The sequence below is a fragment of the Elephas maximus genome, chromosome 23, assembly GCF_024166365.1.
Source record: "Elephas maximus indicus isolate mEleMax1 chromosome 23, mEleMax1 primary haplotype, whole genome shotgun sequence".
In the NCBI taxonomy this organism is placed as follows: domain Eukaryota; kingdom Metazoa; phylum Chordata; class Mammalia; order Proboscidea; family Elephantidae; genus Elephas; species Elephas maximus.
In genome coordinates, this window is record NC_064841.1 from 17,212,117 (window position 1) to 17,227,322 (window position 15,206).

At 40.2% G+C, this 15,206-nt stretch overlaps 1 protein-coding gene across 2 annotated transcripts in view; it reads right to left on the reverse strand.

Annotated features, from left to right (window-relative positions):
* PLS1 (plastin 1) overlaps positions 1-3,272 on the reverse strand; it is a 98,685-nt gene extending 95,413 nt beyond the window's left edge. For both annotated transcript variants that reach the window (XM_049867772.1, XM_049867771.1), the window contains exon 1: positions 3,184-3,272. The gene's annotated coding sequence lies outside the window, so the exon portion shown is untranslated. The remainder of the gene's footprint in view (positions 1-3,183) is intronic.
* Between the last annotated feature and the right edge of the window lie 11,934 nt (positions 3,273-15,206).

Below are 15,206 nucleotides of genomic sequence, written 5' to 3' on the forward strand. Positions count from 1 at the left end.
TGATCACAACTCTCTCTCTCAACCTTACCACCATGTTCCTGAGTCATAAACACTACCCTTAGGCACTACCCTCTTTAAAGCTGACGTTCACCTTCTCCCATATAGAATACACCCTCAGTCCAAGGGCTTTGGGCCCCATCTGTGTCTGTCTTCTGTCCCTAACCAGCTACCATGGACTTCCTATTATCCATTCAAAATCCCCACATGTAGACTCCCAGGCCCTCTGCCTCACCCTTCCTCACTCCATGTACCCAAACCTGAATTAGCCAGTCATCCCTTGTGTCCCATCTTTTCCCATGACACAGCATCTTCCCATCAGCCACCAAGTTTTTCCCTTTAGATTGGTCTCTAGGGCTTTTTATCCATAGAACATCTCAAACTGGAGTGCCCTGCTGCCAACTCAAATTACTGTAATCTTGGGGCCAACAACCCTGAGAAGGAAGGGTTAATGAAAAGAGCTTTGGGCTACAAGTGAGGTAACCTGAGCAGAGCTTCTGGCCACTACCTAGCTTAATTAAGCACATCTCAGTCTTTCCTCTATACAACCAGAGGATGGTTTGGATAGTATGCTACCTTACTGCTCTAAAATCCTAAATGCCCACCCTCTCCATGCCAAAATAAGCAGTGCTAGTCGTTTGTTTATTCATTCATTCATGCAATAACTACTGAGTGTCTAATACTGTAAAGCAACCTGCTAGGCATTGTGAGGGATTAAAGACCATCCTCCAAAAAACTTACCACCCCGAATGGGAAACAAGTCAATCACATCAGTAACTGTAAGACAGAAAGAGATAAATGCCACAACTGTAGGTACTCATAAGATAGAGCAAACATTATAAGCTCTTCATTAACACTCAAGCCTGAAACTATTTTCAACATGTCTTTCTTTCTCTGTTTCTTTCACCGATTGCTTTTTCCTTTACGCCATTCCTTAAGCTCTGCTCTCTACTCCACACCTAGAGCCGCATGCTTAATCTGGGCCCTGGCAATTCTCCCCCATTATGACTTTATCCCTGAGTCTGGTACTCCCCTAGACAGTCTGTGATTGATCTTCAAAATACGAGTATCAGACAGTCACCCTGTCTGGCTAGCTTGACTTGGCCACTGTCCTGGCTGTAGCTCTAATGTGGCCTCCCCCATATCACAGAACATCGATGTCAAATCCCTTCCCAAAACTATCCGTGGTTCACTTCTGCAAATGGTGGCAGAGGAAACACTTTGTGCTTAGAGTTGGGTAGGATGTCTAAGTCATGGACTGTAATCTCCAAGAGCTTACACCCTGGTCAGAAAGTTCTACATGTGCTAAAGTACAATCTGGAATACTATACACAAGGTGGATACTAGCAGCACAGGCAACAGTAATAAATGTTATAGGGATCAGGCGTAGCAATCAAGGAAGGCTTGATCGCTCACACCTGAGCTCCACCTGGCAGGACGAGTAAGACTTCAATGGTGAAGGAGCAAGGATGGCAGAAGGGCACTGTGGGCCAAGGACCTATCAGGACTGAGGCAAGGAAGAAAGCAATTTCAAGACCAGCAAATTGTGAGGCAGGGTTTGAGTGAGAGGTCACTGTTTGAAAAGCATTTACAAGGTACTGTTAAGCTTGTCAGTAGGAACAACTAATTTTCTTAGGCCAGACTATACAAAGAATGTAAGGAGCAGTGGTGGCACAGTGGTTGAGAGCTTGGCTGCTAACCAAAAGGCTGGCAGTTTGAATACAACAGCTGCTCCTTGGAAACCCTATGGAGCAGCTTTCCTCTGTCCTACCGGGTCGCTATAAGTTGGAATCAACTCAACGGGAATGTTTGTTTTTTGTTTTGTTTTTTAAGGAGGTAGCCAAGAAAAAAAGTTTAATAATCTAACCAACCATGAGGACAGTGTCTGCAGAGGGTAGTAAAAAGAGCCCTGAAAATCAGAAAACCTGGATCCAAGGCTCAGCTTTGCCACCAAAGGGCTCAGGCAGCAACTGGCAAGTCATTTAACCTCGTTGGTCTCGGTTTTCTCATTTGTAAACTGAAGCTGCTGAACTGGTTGACCTCGAAGGTCCCTACGGTCCAAAACTAGACCAACTGTATATTATTTCTGCCATTAAAACATTCATCACTGAAGGAGGAGGCAGGATGAGGAGGTATCTGTATTCGCTTTCCATATAGGTTTCTCCTCCTGAACTTAAAATTTCCTTTCTCTAACCTTACTATTTCTATGAGATGAGAAAGAGAAGAACCTTACTATTTCTATAGCTGTGTATGCCTCCCACATCACAAATTTAACATATTACTACAGAATTCCACGATGAAATTCAATTTAAAAGAAGGGGAGCTGATTGCCAAGGGGGTGTGGGCAAAAGCCACTCGTTTTACCTTTGTGGCACCTAATAATATTCAGTGTGTGCCCCCTGGCCTGAAATTTTGTTTATGGCTCACAGGTCGTCAAAGAAATGTGTGCAGAGCTGCCTTAGCCTCATACAAGTGTATCCCTCAGGGTAAAATACTTCATATGTAAACCATAAAATTTCACAAGGCAAATAAAGGGGAAAAACTGGAGACCTGTTACTCATCTAAAAGGTGCTTCCTTTTAATAGCATCAAGCGTAGCCTGAAACAACACTAATGCAGAAAGGTAGTGGGAAAAATCTGAAATTTTAGATGTCTACTTGAAAATGCAGTTGAAACATGGATAGCTCCCTTGGCAATGAAATTCGCTGGAAGTTGACTTTTTTTTTTTTTTTTTTTTTGCCGCATCCAGAGGCCGCCTGTTCCAGCAAAGGCACCAAGACCAGAAACCACGGATACGCTTTCACTCCACCCCTATTGATCATATGCACCAAAAGGCCAAAGGCAAATAAACTTTCTGATCCATCTTCTGGATCAGAAAGCCTCACCAGCATCCACCCAAAGTTTACAAGAAAGGAAAGAAAACAGAAAACAGGATGCATAACTTCATGCAGAGTATCGTAATGCAGTCCTCGGGCTGACAGTTCAATAAACGGTATAAATATAGGCTTTATCACCCGCCTGCACGCCATGCCTCCCCGACCCGTCACAAGCGCGCTCGGAGGTCGGCGGCGCAGCACTGCACGGCCGGGAACCTGGAGACGCCGCGCGCGCAGGAAACTCGGACAGACTGCCCAGAAGTTTTCTTTCTGTTTAGCCTTTCTTTCGCCCCCGCCGCCGCGACCCATACCTGCCCCGTCAGTCCCGCCGTCGAGCCCCGCAGCTCCCGCTTGGGATCCAGGCACCTGCAACTCGGCTCTGCGGCTACCTCGCTGCGCCCGCCTAGCTCCTGCGCTCGCGCCACTGCGCATGCCCGGCCGGCACCCGGGCCAAAAAACTCTCGTCTCCACTTGCCGGGTTTTGGCTGCCGCTCCCAACTCGAGGCCGTGAGCTCGGGTTCAGCGGAGGGTGGAAAAGGAGTGGCAGGTGCTGGGAGGGGCGAGGAGAAAAGGTGGACAGGGCGCTGCCTCAACGGTATCCCTACTGCCCACAGCTACCCAGGACGTACCCCCTCTAAGCCTACAGAGGACTTCCAGCTACTCTCTTGGAATGAGTTTAGCACAGTAGTTCTGAAACTTGAGCGTGGATCAGAATCACCTGGAAGGCTTGTTAAAACACGGATCCCACCCCTAGAATTTTAGATTCAACGGGTCTGGAGTGAGGCCCTACAATTTTCATTTCCAGTACGTGACGCTGATGCTACAGTCCCGATATCACACTTTGAGAACAACTGGTCATGAGAAACGGTATTTCGTATTGAAGGAACAAAGGGTTCTCTCTCCGCCTCCTTTGTAGCATTTTACACAATACTTCCTCTTCATTTAACAGCCACGCCTGCTTAGAAAAAATAAATAACTAAAGCCCACACTCAAACAAAGGTGGGATATTTTCTTTAGCATCTGAGTCAACTAAATGGAATGCGACCTCAAGAGTTCTCCTATGCTTTGCCTGTAGCATAAGCCATAGCTGTGGCCCTCCACCACAGTCCAGGGAACAAGATGGGTCCCTATTTGGCTGCCACTTTAGCCCAAAGTCATGTACACCCCTTCAGTGCCTATCACAGTACCAGGTACAAAGTACACACCCCAAGCAACCCTGAGATGGCAGCAGTAGGGCTGGAGGAGAAAAACTCAACATTAAAATTATTTTTGGAGCCCAAGGAATTGGATGAGCAATTAAATATGGAAGCAGGTAGGCCAAGGAGGGAAAGGATAAGGATTTCTCCCTGCCATCTGATTTAGGAAATAATATTGGAGTCATTATGCCCTGTCCTTGAGCATAGAGAATGTGACCCAGCTGGAGCTGGGCTCACAAGGACATATCAACTGAGCCCTGAGATAAAGACAATAGATGGGACAATCTCAGAAATTTTTCTTTTAGAGAAGAAAAATATCTTTTAGGGAACTTGTCACATAAAGCCAATCAAACAGAACACAAAACACTTTCCACTCTTATCTTTTTCTATTAACGTTCAGTGACGAGAAATTTGTTGGACCAATGACTATTCTTACTGCAACCTGTACCAATGACTGTGGAGAGCGACAATTCAAAATGTAGGATCACAGTTTCTAGCCAATCTGTGCGAGGATGAAGCTTTCAGTGGTATTGCCCATTTAGTAATGTTAATACATACTGATGACTCTGTAATGTTCTCTGGACTCAGACAGACATGGCTGTGGCAGCACGCTTGTCTGTTTTCCCATTCTTTCCTATTCCGTAGTATTCTCTGGACTCAGGCAGACATGGCGGTGGCAGCATACTTGTGTATTTTCCCATTCTTGCCTATTCTGTAATATTCTCTGGACTGCAGCAGACATGGCTGTGGGAGCATGCTTGTCTGTTTTCCCATTCTTGCCTATTCTGTAGTATTCTCTGGACTTGGGCAGGCGTGGCTGTGACAGCATGCTTCTCTATTTTCCCTTTCTTGCTTGTTCTGTAATATTTCCTTGAATTCAGGCAGACATGGCTCTAGCAACATGCTTGTCCACTTCTCAACTTTTGTCTCTTGAATATATGCCAAATAAAACTTTATTTTTGCTTTACTAAACTTTGTGATTTTTTTCCCCTACAACACTTCCACCTAGAGAAACCAGCAGATTTAGTATCCTAATATGAGGTCAGATATACAGAAGTAATTGAGTAAGTTCTAACAAAATGTTTCTTAAAAGTTAAAAACAGACATCTACTGTATGACCCAGCCGTTCCATTCCTAGGTGTTACTTAAGAGAAATTAAAACGTATACTCACATGAAGACATGAATGTTCAAAGCAGCTTTTTTTCAGATAGTCCCAAACTGGAAGGAACCCAAATGTCCATCGACAGGTAAGTGGACAACCAAGTTGTGGTACATCTATAAGATGAAATACTACTCAGCAATAAAAAGGAAGGAGCTGCTTATATAGGCCTCAACATGGATAAATCTCAAAATCATTATGCTGACTGGAAGAAGCCCAAAACAAAAGACTACATACTGTATGATTCCTATTTATATAGATCCAAACTAATCTATAATGATAAAAAGCAGATCAGTGATTGCCTGGAGTCAGATGTGGAGGGAGGGTGGACTATAAACCAGGCAGTGAAAATCTTTTGGGGATGATGGAAATTTTCTGTGTCTTGATGGTACTCGTAGTGTCCCAGGTATATACAAATGTCAAAACTAAATTGCATGCTTTAAATGTATGAAATTTATTTTACATAATTATTCCTCAATAAGGTCCATATGAAAAAAAATTAATTAATTACCCTTATGATCTATTTATTTAGAGGGAAAATTGACCAAGATAAATTAATGTGGAAGTGTAGGCTCTCCCCCGCAACATTTTATTATGAACATTTTCAAACACACAACAAAGTTGAAAGAATTTTACAGTGAATACTCATATACCCATCACTTAAATTCTACCATTAACATGTTGTTATACTTTATCATGTAACTACCCTCAGGAGCCCTGGTAGGTCAGTGGTTAAGAGCTCAGGTGCTAACCAAAAGGTCAGCAGTTCCAATCCACCAGCAGCTCCTTGGAAACCCTACAGGGCAGCTCCACTTTGTCCTATAGTTTCGCTATGAGTTGGAATTGACTCCACAGCAACAAGTTTATGGGTATCTACCTTAAACTTTTTATATTTGTTTTTAATTAAAAGTTTAAATTTTTTTTTACCCAGCTATCGAGTAATAATGTGCCATTGTCTAGAGAGATGCTTGCATATTTTTGTTCAATAAGAGAATAACTTAAACTTCAGTTAGGAGGTTCAGAACAGGGCTTGGAACCAGTTCACATTGATTTGAACCCCCACTGAGAATCTGTACCTCTAACAAGTTCCCAGGTGATGCTAATGATTCCACGCCAAATATACTGAATCAGAATCTACATTTTAACAAAAGACCCAGGTTATTCTTATGGGTCATAAATTTTGAGAACCACTGTTCTACTGGTGGTTCTCAAAATTGGTCCCTAACCAGCAGCATTAGCATGGCCTGGGAACTTGTCAGAAATGCTGATTCTCAGGAGGGGTTCAAACTGGAACGAGCTAGGTGGAAGCCCTTGTTCAGAAAAATTGTTTCAGAAGTATAGGCTCTTAAAATGATATAACCTGATTTGGAGGGAAGGCCAAAAAAAAAAAAGTCACACTGTAGAGGAAGCTAAAAACTATCGGTATAAAATGTCTGGAAAAACCCATCTATAAAAGGAACCAGCCCCAAGATACGATTTGTAAATGCATTGCTGATAAAACTAAAGTATTTCCCAAAATTATCTTCCAAATCTAAAACAGTAAATAGAGTATATCTTTAGAAATCCATAACTGGTACATAATAATTAGAAAGAAAATTATCTCCTTAAATGTTTGTATCACTACTCCAAGGACCCCTTTGCTGTTCAGTTGAGTCCAATTCATAGCGACCATATAGGACAAAGTAGAACTGTCACCGAATGCAATGGGTTCTCCCCTTGTACTCCCATTAAGAATAACTAGAGTCAAGTGGTTTTTGAAACAGACGTAGTTTAATACTTGCAGCAAGTAGGAAACAGGGAGATCATCCTCAAAGCACTGTCTCCCAGAACAAAGGGCTGGGAGAAGTTTTATAGTATGTAGTAAAAGGCAAGTTATACATATTCATTAAACTCCTGGAAGTAGCATGCATATTTAAAGCAGGGCTGGGCTAAGACTTAGCAAGGAAGTGAGTGTCAGATCTTTCACTTCCAAATAGGGTCTGGCTTTTATTTGGTGACCTATGTCCAGCAGTTTTAGTTACTTGACATGAGTTTCTTGGTTCCTAGGCATGACTCATTATGGGATGGGGACATCCAGTGTTCAACCAAATCATTTCTGTGCCTGCGAGGGATTCTGGTTTTAGTTGGTTTGCCTAAAAGACAATCCTAAGAAGAATCCTTAAGGGAAATCTGGTTGCTTATCATCTAAAATTTAGCCTCAGGTTTAGATACTGGTTTCCTCCTGTCCAGCCTACACCATATCTTGTTTGCTTTGGAATTTTTACAGCCTCTGTTCACAAGAGAGTTAATTTTACCTCAGGATCCCAGACTTGTCTCAGAACTTCCTCCATAGGGTTTTCAAGGATTGGCTAGTGGATTAGCACTGCCAACCTTTTGGTTAGCAGCCGAGCTCTTAATCACTGTGCCACCAGGGCTCCTATTAGTGAGAAATAAGGTTTTCAAACTTTGTTTCCAGGAGCCCTTGACTTCATGGAAATGATAAACAGGCAGGGCTCTGGATCAAAGTCCCTATTCCAGCCAGCACACTATTACTTACATATTCAGGTACCCTGTGCAATTTTACTTGATAAAAGGGTTCCACTGATAACTAAATGAGAGACAGTTGGAAAAACTTGAAGTAAGGGCATCTGGAAGGAAGAATTCACAGAGAAGAGAAGCTGTATTTAGTGAGCAGAAGTATTCTGGGCATCACAAGTGTACACTGAAGTTGTAATAACCATGTGTTCCAGTTTTTCCATAACAGTCTCAATTTTAAATATTTATGGCAGGAATTTGTATCTAATCATGTTTTCCAAATGTTGGTTGAGAAAAATAGTATCGGCAATTGACAGTAAAAGAGGAATAATTTTCCAGGCTCTTCTATGGCTTGTATACAATATGAATAACACCAATAGCTAAGAGTAATTGAGCTCTTACTATGTATCATTCACTCTTAAAAGCACTTTACAGTGTTGTCTCATTGAATCTCTTCGGCAACTCTAAGAAATTATCTTCATTTTATAAGTTGAGGAAATTGATGAACAAAATGATAACTAAAAAGACTGTACTCTCTTTGTGAATTCCACACTTCCCAAGGATCCGTCTGGATTATTATTTTCCCAGGATCATTGATCTGGAAACGGTAACCACAAAGAGCAGGACTCCAATGGTCGCCATCATCATCACCTTCATCTTCACGACTAATGTTTATTCCATGTTTTCTATGTGCTAGCTACTATGCCATGGACTTCATGTTCTTTATCTTATTTAATCCTCACAAGGACAAAAGTGGAGCCTCAGAAATACTAAGTAGCCGAGAGAGAGTGGTAGAGCCAGAATTCCAACTCAAGTCCACTTCCAAATTTGTGCCACTTAACCGCAATACTAGTCCCTGCAAAGTTATAATATATCCCATATTCTAAAGGAAAGTAACAAGCATTTTGGATTATAAGTGAATCTTTTGAATGTGGTTAGTGTCATTCAGTTTCCTAGAGCCCGATGGTTTCTAAAAACTGCTTGTAACCACAACACTCAAATGCCACCCCGCCCTGATCCTAAAATTAGCTGCTACCTATGGGCACCTATTTTATGTCCCATGTTCAGGAAAAGTAGGTGCATTTTGAATGACACTGGATGCCCCCAGGAAGTATGACAGGAAATATTTAATTTGGCTTTTTTTCCCCTAAAATAAAAAGAATAGAGCAGAAAAATACAAGTGAAAAAGGCCAAGATTTTGTTCAACTCTGGCCTTATGCTATTTTAGTTCGTCTTTAAAAAACATCATTTGTAGGAGAAAAGAATAATGTGTAAAACAAGAAGACAGAAAACATTGCGCCCCAAAATCTCAATATCTATCTCTCTTACATACACGTACTATTTGGTAGAGATTGGATAAAAATATCCAACCAAGCACAAGCACCTACACCCTACCTACCATCTAAAATCCAATGAAATAATAGAGGAGATTTTTTTTTTTAAGGTAAAAAATACCTTAGGAAAACAAGAAATATTGCCATCGACAAACCAAAAATGTTGACAAAAGATGGAATTCAGATAAGATCACATCTCAGTAAAACAAAATGGGTGGAAAGCTCAGCTCAAATCATATGCTGGAGGAGGTTAAAGCAACAGTAGAAGCAGTTGGGGGAGGGTGTGCTAAATTCACAGTTAACAGATCGAGTCGTGGGGAGGAGGGCACTGGAACATTGGTCAGAGAGAGCAATTGGAAAAGGAAATTTACAGTAGCTGGTGTTTTGGGCTAGTCAACCCGCACTAGTCTGTCAGTTTGTCATACTGCGGGGGCTTGTGTGTTGCTGTGATACTGTAAGATATGCCACCATTACTCGTATACCATCAGGGTCACCCATGGCGAACCGGTTTCAGCTGAGCTTCCAGACTAAGACAGACCAGGAAGAAGGACCGGGCGGTTCAACTTCTGAAAAGAATTAGCCAGTGAGAACCTTATGAATAGCGGGGGAACACTGTCTGATACAGTGCCTGAGGATGAGGCCCGCAGGTTGGAAGGCACTCAAAATACAACTAGGGAAGAGCTGCCTCCTCAAAGTAGAGTTGACCTTAATGACACGGATGGAGTCAGACATTTGGGACCTTTGTTTTCTGATGTCGCACGACTCAAAACGAGAAGAAACAGCTGCAAACATCCATTAATAATAGGAACATGGAATGTTTGAATTATAAATCTAGGAAAATTGGAAAATCGTCAAAAATGAAATGGAATGCATAAATATCAATATCCTAGGCATTAGTGAGTTGAAATGGACTGTTATTGGCCATTTTGAATCAGACAACCAGATGGTCTACTATGCTGGGAATGTCAACTTGAAGAGGAATGGAGTTGCATTCATCATCAAAAAGAACATTTCAAGATCTATCCTGAAGTACAATGCTGTCAGTGATAGGATAATATCCATACTTCTTCCAAGACACATTTGTTTGTTGTTTTGTTCAATATTCTTCGCCAACACCATAATTAAAAGACATCAGTTCTTTTTCGGTCTTCCTTATTCACTGTCCAGCTTTCACATGCATATGAGGTGATTGAAAACACCATGGCCTGGGTCCGCATCTTAGTCCTTAAAGTGACATCTTTGCTTTTTAATATTTTAAGGAGATTTTGTGCAGCAGAGTTGCCCAATGCAATGCCATCTTTTGATTTCTTGACTGCTGCGTCCACGGGTGTTGATTGTAGATCCAAGCAAAATGAAATCCTTGACAACTTCAATCTTTTCTCCATTTATCATGATGTTCCTTACTGGTCCAGTTGTGAGGATTTTTGTTTTCTTTATGTTGAGGTGCAATCCATACCAAAGGCTGGGGTCTTTGATCTTCATCAGAAAGTGCTACAAGTCCTCTTCATTTTCAGCAAGGAAGGTTGTGTCATCTGCATAACGCAGGTTGTTAATGAGTCTCCCTCCAATCCTGATGCCCTGTTCTTCTTCATATAGTCCAGCTTCTCGGATTATTTGCTCACCATACAGATTAAGTAAATATGGTGAAAGGATACAACTCTAATGCACACCTTCCCTGACTTTAAACCGTGCAGTATCCCCTTGTTGTGTTCAAACGACTGCCTCTTGATCTATGTACAGGTTCCACATGAGCACAATTAAGTGTTCTGGAATTCCCATCCTTCACAATGTTATCCATTATTTGTTATGGTCTACACAGTTGAATGCCTTTGCATAGTCAATAAAACACAGGTAAACCTCTTTCTGGTATTCTGTGCTTTCGGCCAGGATCCATCTGACATCAGCAATGATATCCCTCATTCCATGTCCTTTTCTGAATCCATCTTGAATTTCTGATACTTACTTATCAATGTAGTGCTGCAGCTGCTTTTGAATGATCTTCAGCAAAATTTTATTTGCATGTGATATTAATGATATTCTTTGATAATTTTCACATTCAGTTGAATCACCTTTCTTTTGAATAGGTGTAAATATGATCTCTTCCAGTCAGTTGGCCAGGTAGCTGTCTTCCAAATTTCTTGGCCCAGACGAGTGAGTACCTCCATCACTGTATCTGTTTGTTGAAACATCTCAATTGGTATTCCACAAATTCCTGGAGCCTAGTTTTTTGCCAATGCCTTCAGTGCAACTTGGACTTTTCCTTCAGTACCAACGGTTCCTGACCTTATGTTACCTCCTGAAATGTTGAATGTTGGCCAATTCTTTTGGTATAGTTACTCTGTGTATTCCTTCCATCTTCTTTTTATGCTTCCTGTGTGTTTAATATTTTCCCAATAAAATCCTTCAATATTGCAACTTAAGGCTTGAATTTTTTCTTCATCTCTTTCAGTTTGAGAAATGCTGAGCATGTTCTTCCCTTTTGGTTTTCTACCTCCAAATCTTTGCACATGTCATTATAATACTTTACTTTGTCTTCTTGAAACCCTGTTGCTGTAGTGGTTAAAAGCTACAGCTGCTAACCAAAAGGTCAGCAATTTGAATCCACCAGGTGGTCCTTAGAAACCGTATGGGACAGTTCTACTCTGTAATATAGGGTCACTATGAGTTGGAATTGACTTGATGGCAATGGGTTTTTTTTTTTTTTTTTTTTGGCCTTCTTGAGGTGCCCTTTGAAATCTTCTGTTCAGCTCTTTTACTTCATCATTTCTTCCATTTGCTTTAGCTACTCAATGTTCAAGGACAAGTTTCAGAGTCTCTGCTGATGTCCATTTTGGTCTTTTATAATAATGAGATAGACACTATAAAAACAAACTAAACAGAATTATCAGGGCTGAAAAATACAAGAATTGAGATGGAAACTTCTCTCAAGTCATTCAACATTAGATTCAAGCCGGCAGAAGAAAGAATTAGTAAACCTGAAGATGGGGGAGCTGAGATTATCAAGTCTGAGGAGTAAAAACAGGATCAAGAAAATTGAGCAAAGCCTCATGGAATTGTGGGACACTGTCAAGTGAACCAGCATACACATAATAGGAGTTCAGAGGAGAGAAAGAAAAAGAAACAGAAAGAGTATTTGCAGAAATAATGGCAGAAATCTTTCCGAATCTGATGAAAGACATGAATCTACACATATGAACTTAATCAGGACAAACTCTAAGAGACCCACACCAATGTACATCATAACCAAACTCTAGAAAGCAAAAGATAGAGAATTCTGAAGGCAGCAAGAGAGAAGCAAATCATCACATACAAGGAATTCTCAATAAGATTATACACCAACTCCTCAGAAACCGGGAGGCCATAATACTGTGGGATGACATATATAAAGTGCTGAAAGAAAAGAACTGTCAACCAAGAAGTCTATATCCAGCAAAAAATGTCCTTCAAGCATGAGGGTGAAATTAAGACATTCCCAGATTAAAAAAAAAAAAACTAAGGGAATCTGTTATGACTAGACCTTCCCTATGTTTCTTGCAGGGAAGTCCTTCAGACTGAAAGGAAAGAGAACTAGACAGTGACTCAAAGCTATACATAGAAAAAAAGATCTCCAGTAAAGGTAATTTCACGGGGAAATATAAGGGCCAATTGTTATGGTATTTTTGACTGATAGCTCTTGTTGGTATATACCACATGCTTTAAAAAAATCCAACCTGTTGCGGTCCAGTCAATTTCGACCCACAGTGACTCTGAAGGACAGAATGGAACTGCCCCATATGGTTTCCAAGAGGATAATCTTTACAGAAGCCGACTGTCACATCTTTCTCCCATGGGATGGCTGGTGGGTTTGAACTGCTGATCTTTTGGTTGGCAGCTGAGTGCTTAACCACTGTGCCACCAGGAACAAATGCATGAAAATAAGTATACATTTATGTCAGTGGGCACACGATGTACAAAGATGTAATTTGTGAAAACAACAGTATAAAAGGGAAAAGGGGGAGGAGGAACACTATAGGAAAAGAGTTTTTGCACATTATTGAAGCTAAGTTGGAATCAAGTTAAACAAGGCTGCTATAAATTTAGGATGTTAAATGTAATCCCATAGCAACCACAAAGGAAATATCTAAACACACACACATAAAAGAAAAGCACAAGGGAATCAAATGGTTCACTAGAAAAAATCAACTAGAAACACAGGAAGGAAGAATTGGAGAAAAGGAGGGACCCAAAGGTAAAAGACACACAAAAAACAAATAGTAAAATAGCAGAAGTAAGTCCTTCCTTATCAGTAATTACTTTAAATACAAATGAATTAAATTCTCCAATCGAAAGACAGAGATTGGCAGAATGGATTAAAAAAAAAAAAAGATTCATCTATATGCTGTCTTCAAGTGACATACCTTAGACCCAAAGACAAAATTAGGTTGAAAATGAAAAGATAAAAAAGATATTCCATGCAAATAGTAACCAAAAAAGAGCTGGGGTGGCCACACTGATATCAGACAAAACAGACTTTAAGTCAAAATTTGCTAAAAGAGACAAAGAAGGGCATTATATAATGATAAAATGATCAACTCATCAAGAAGATATAATGGTCATAAATATATATGCACCTAACATTGGAGCCCCAAAATATATGAAGCAAACAGACAGAATTGAAGGGAAAAATAGACAGTTCTACAAAAATAGTTGGAGACTTCAATATATGACTTTCAATAATGGACAGAGCATCTAGAAAGAAGATAAGAAAGGAAATAAAGGATTTGAACAACAGTGTAACCCAACTAGACCTTAAAGACATATATAGAACACTCCCCAATAACAGCGCAATACGTATGGATCCAGTGCATGTGGGTCATTGTCTAGAACAGACAATATTTTAGGTCCCAAGATGCTTGAAAGTATCTTCTCTGACCACATCAGAATGAAACTAGAAATCAATAGCAGAAGAAAAACTGGAAATTACAGAATATGTGGAAGTTAATCAACATAGTGTTAAACAACCAATGGATCAAGTCAGAAGTCAAGATAGAAATTAGAAAATACTTAGAAATGAATGAAAATGAAAGCGCAGCATACGAAAATTTATGGACTGTAGCAAAAGCAGTCCTCAGAGGGAAATTTATAGTGGCAAATGACTACATCAAAAAACATGAAAGATCTTATATTAATAACGTACCTGTACAAGTTTTACAACAACAACATAAAAAAAAAAAAAGAAGAGCAAACCCAAAGTTACTAGAATGAACAAAATAACAAATAACAGGGCAGAGATAAATAAAATAGAGAATAGAAAAACAAGAGAGAATCAAAAAAGCAGAAGTTGGTTCTTCAAAAAGATTAATAAAATCAACAAACATTTATCTAGACTGACAAAGAAAAAAGAAGAGAAATGCAAAATAAATAAAACCCAAAATGAAAGCTGGGATATCACTCTCAATCCTACAGAAATAAAATGGTTTAAAAGAGAATACTATGAATAATTGTATGCTAACAAATTGGTTAACATAGGTAAAAAGGACAAATTCCTAGAAACACATAAACCCAAAAACCACTGCCGTCGAGTCGATTCCGCCTCATAGCGACCCTATAGGCCAGAGTAGAACTGCCCCATAGAGTTTCCAAGGAGCGCCTGGTGGATTTAAACTGCCGACCTCTTGGTTGACAGCTGTAGCACTTAACCACTACGCCACCGGGGCTTAGAAACACATAGCCTATCTAAATTAACTTGAGAAAGAATAGAAAGTCTCAACAGGCCCATAACAAGTAAAGGAATGGAATCAGTAATCAAAAATCTCCCCCCAAAAAGAAAAACCCTGGGCCAGATGCCTTCACTGGGGAATTTGACCAAACATTCAAAAAAAAATTGACACCAATCCTTCTTAAGCTCTTTCAAAAAATAGAAGAGGAGCAAACACTTTTTAACCATTTTACGAGGCCGGCACTACCCTGATACAAAAGCCAAAGATGTTACAAGAAAAACGCAGACCAATAACCCTTATGAATGTAGAAGGAAAAATTCTCAACAAAATACTAGCAAACTGAATCTGAAAGCATGTTAAAAAGATTATACACCAGGAAAAAATGGGATTTATCCCAAGAATGCAAGGATGGTTCAACATTAGAAAGATCA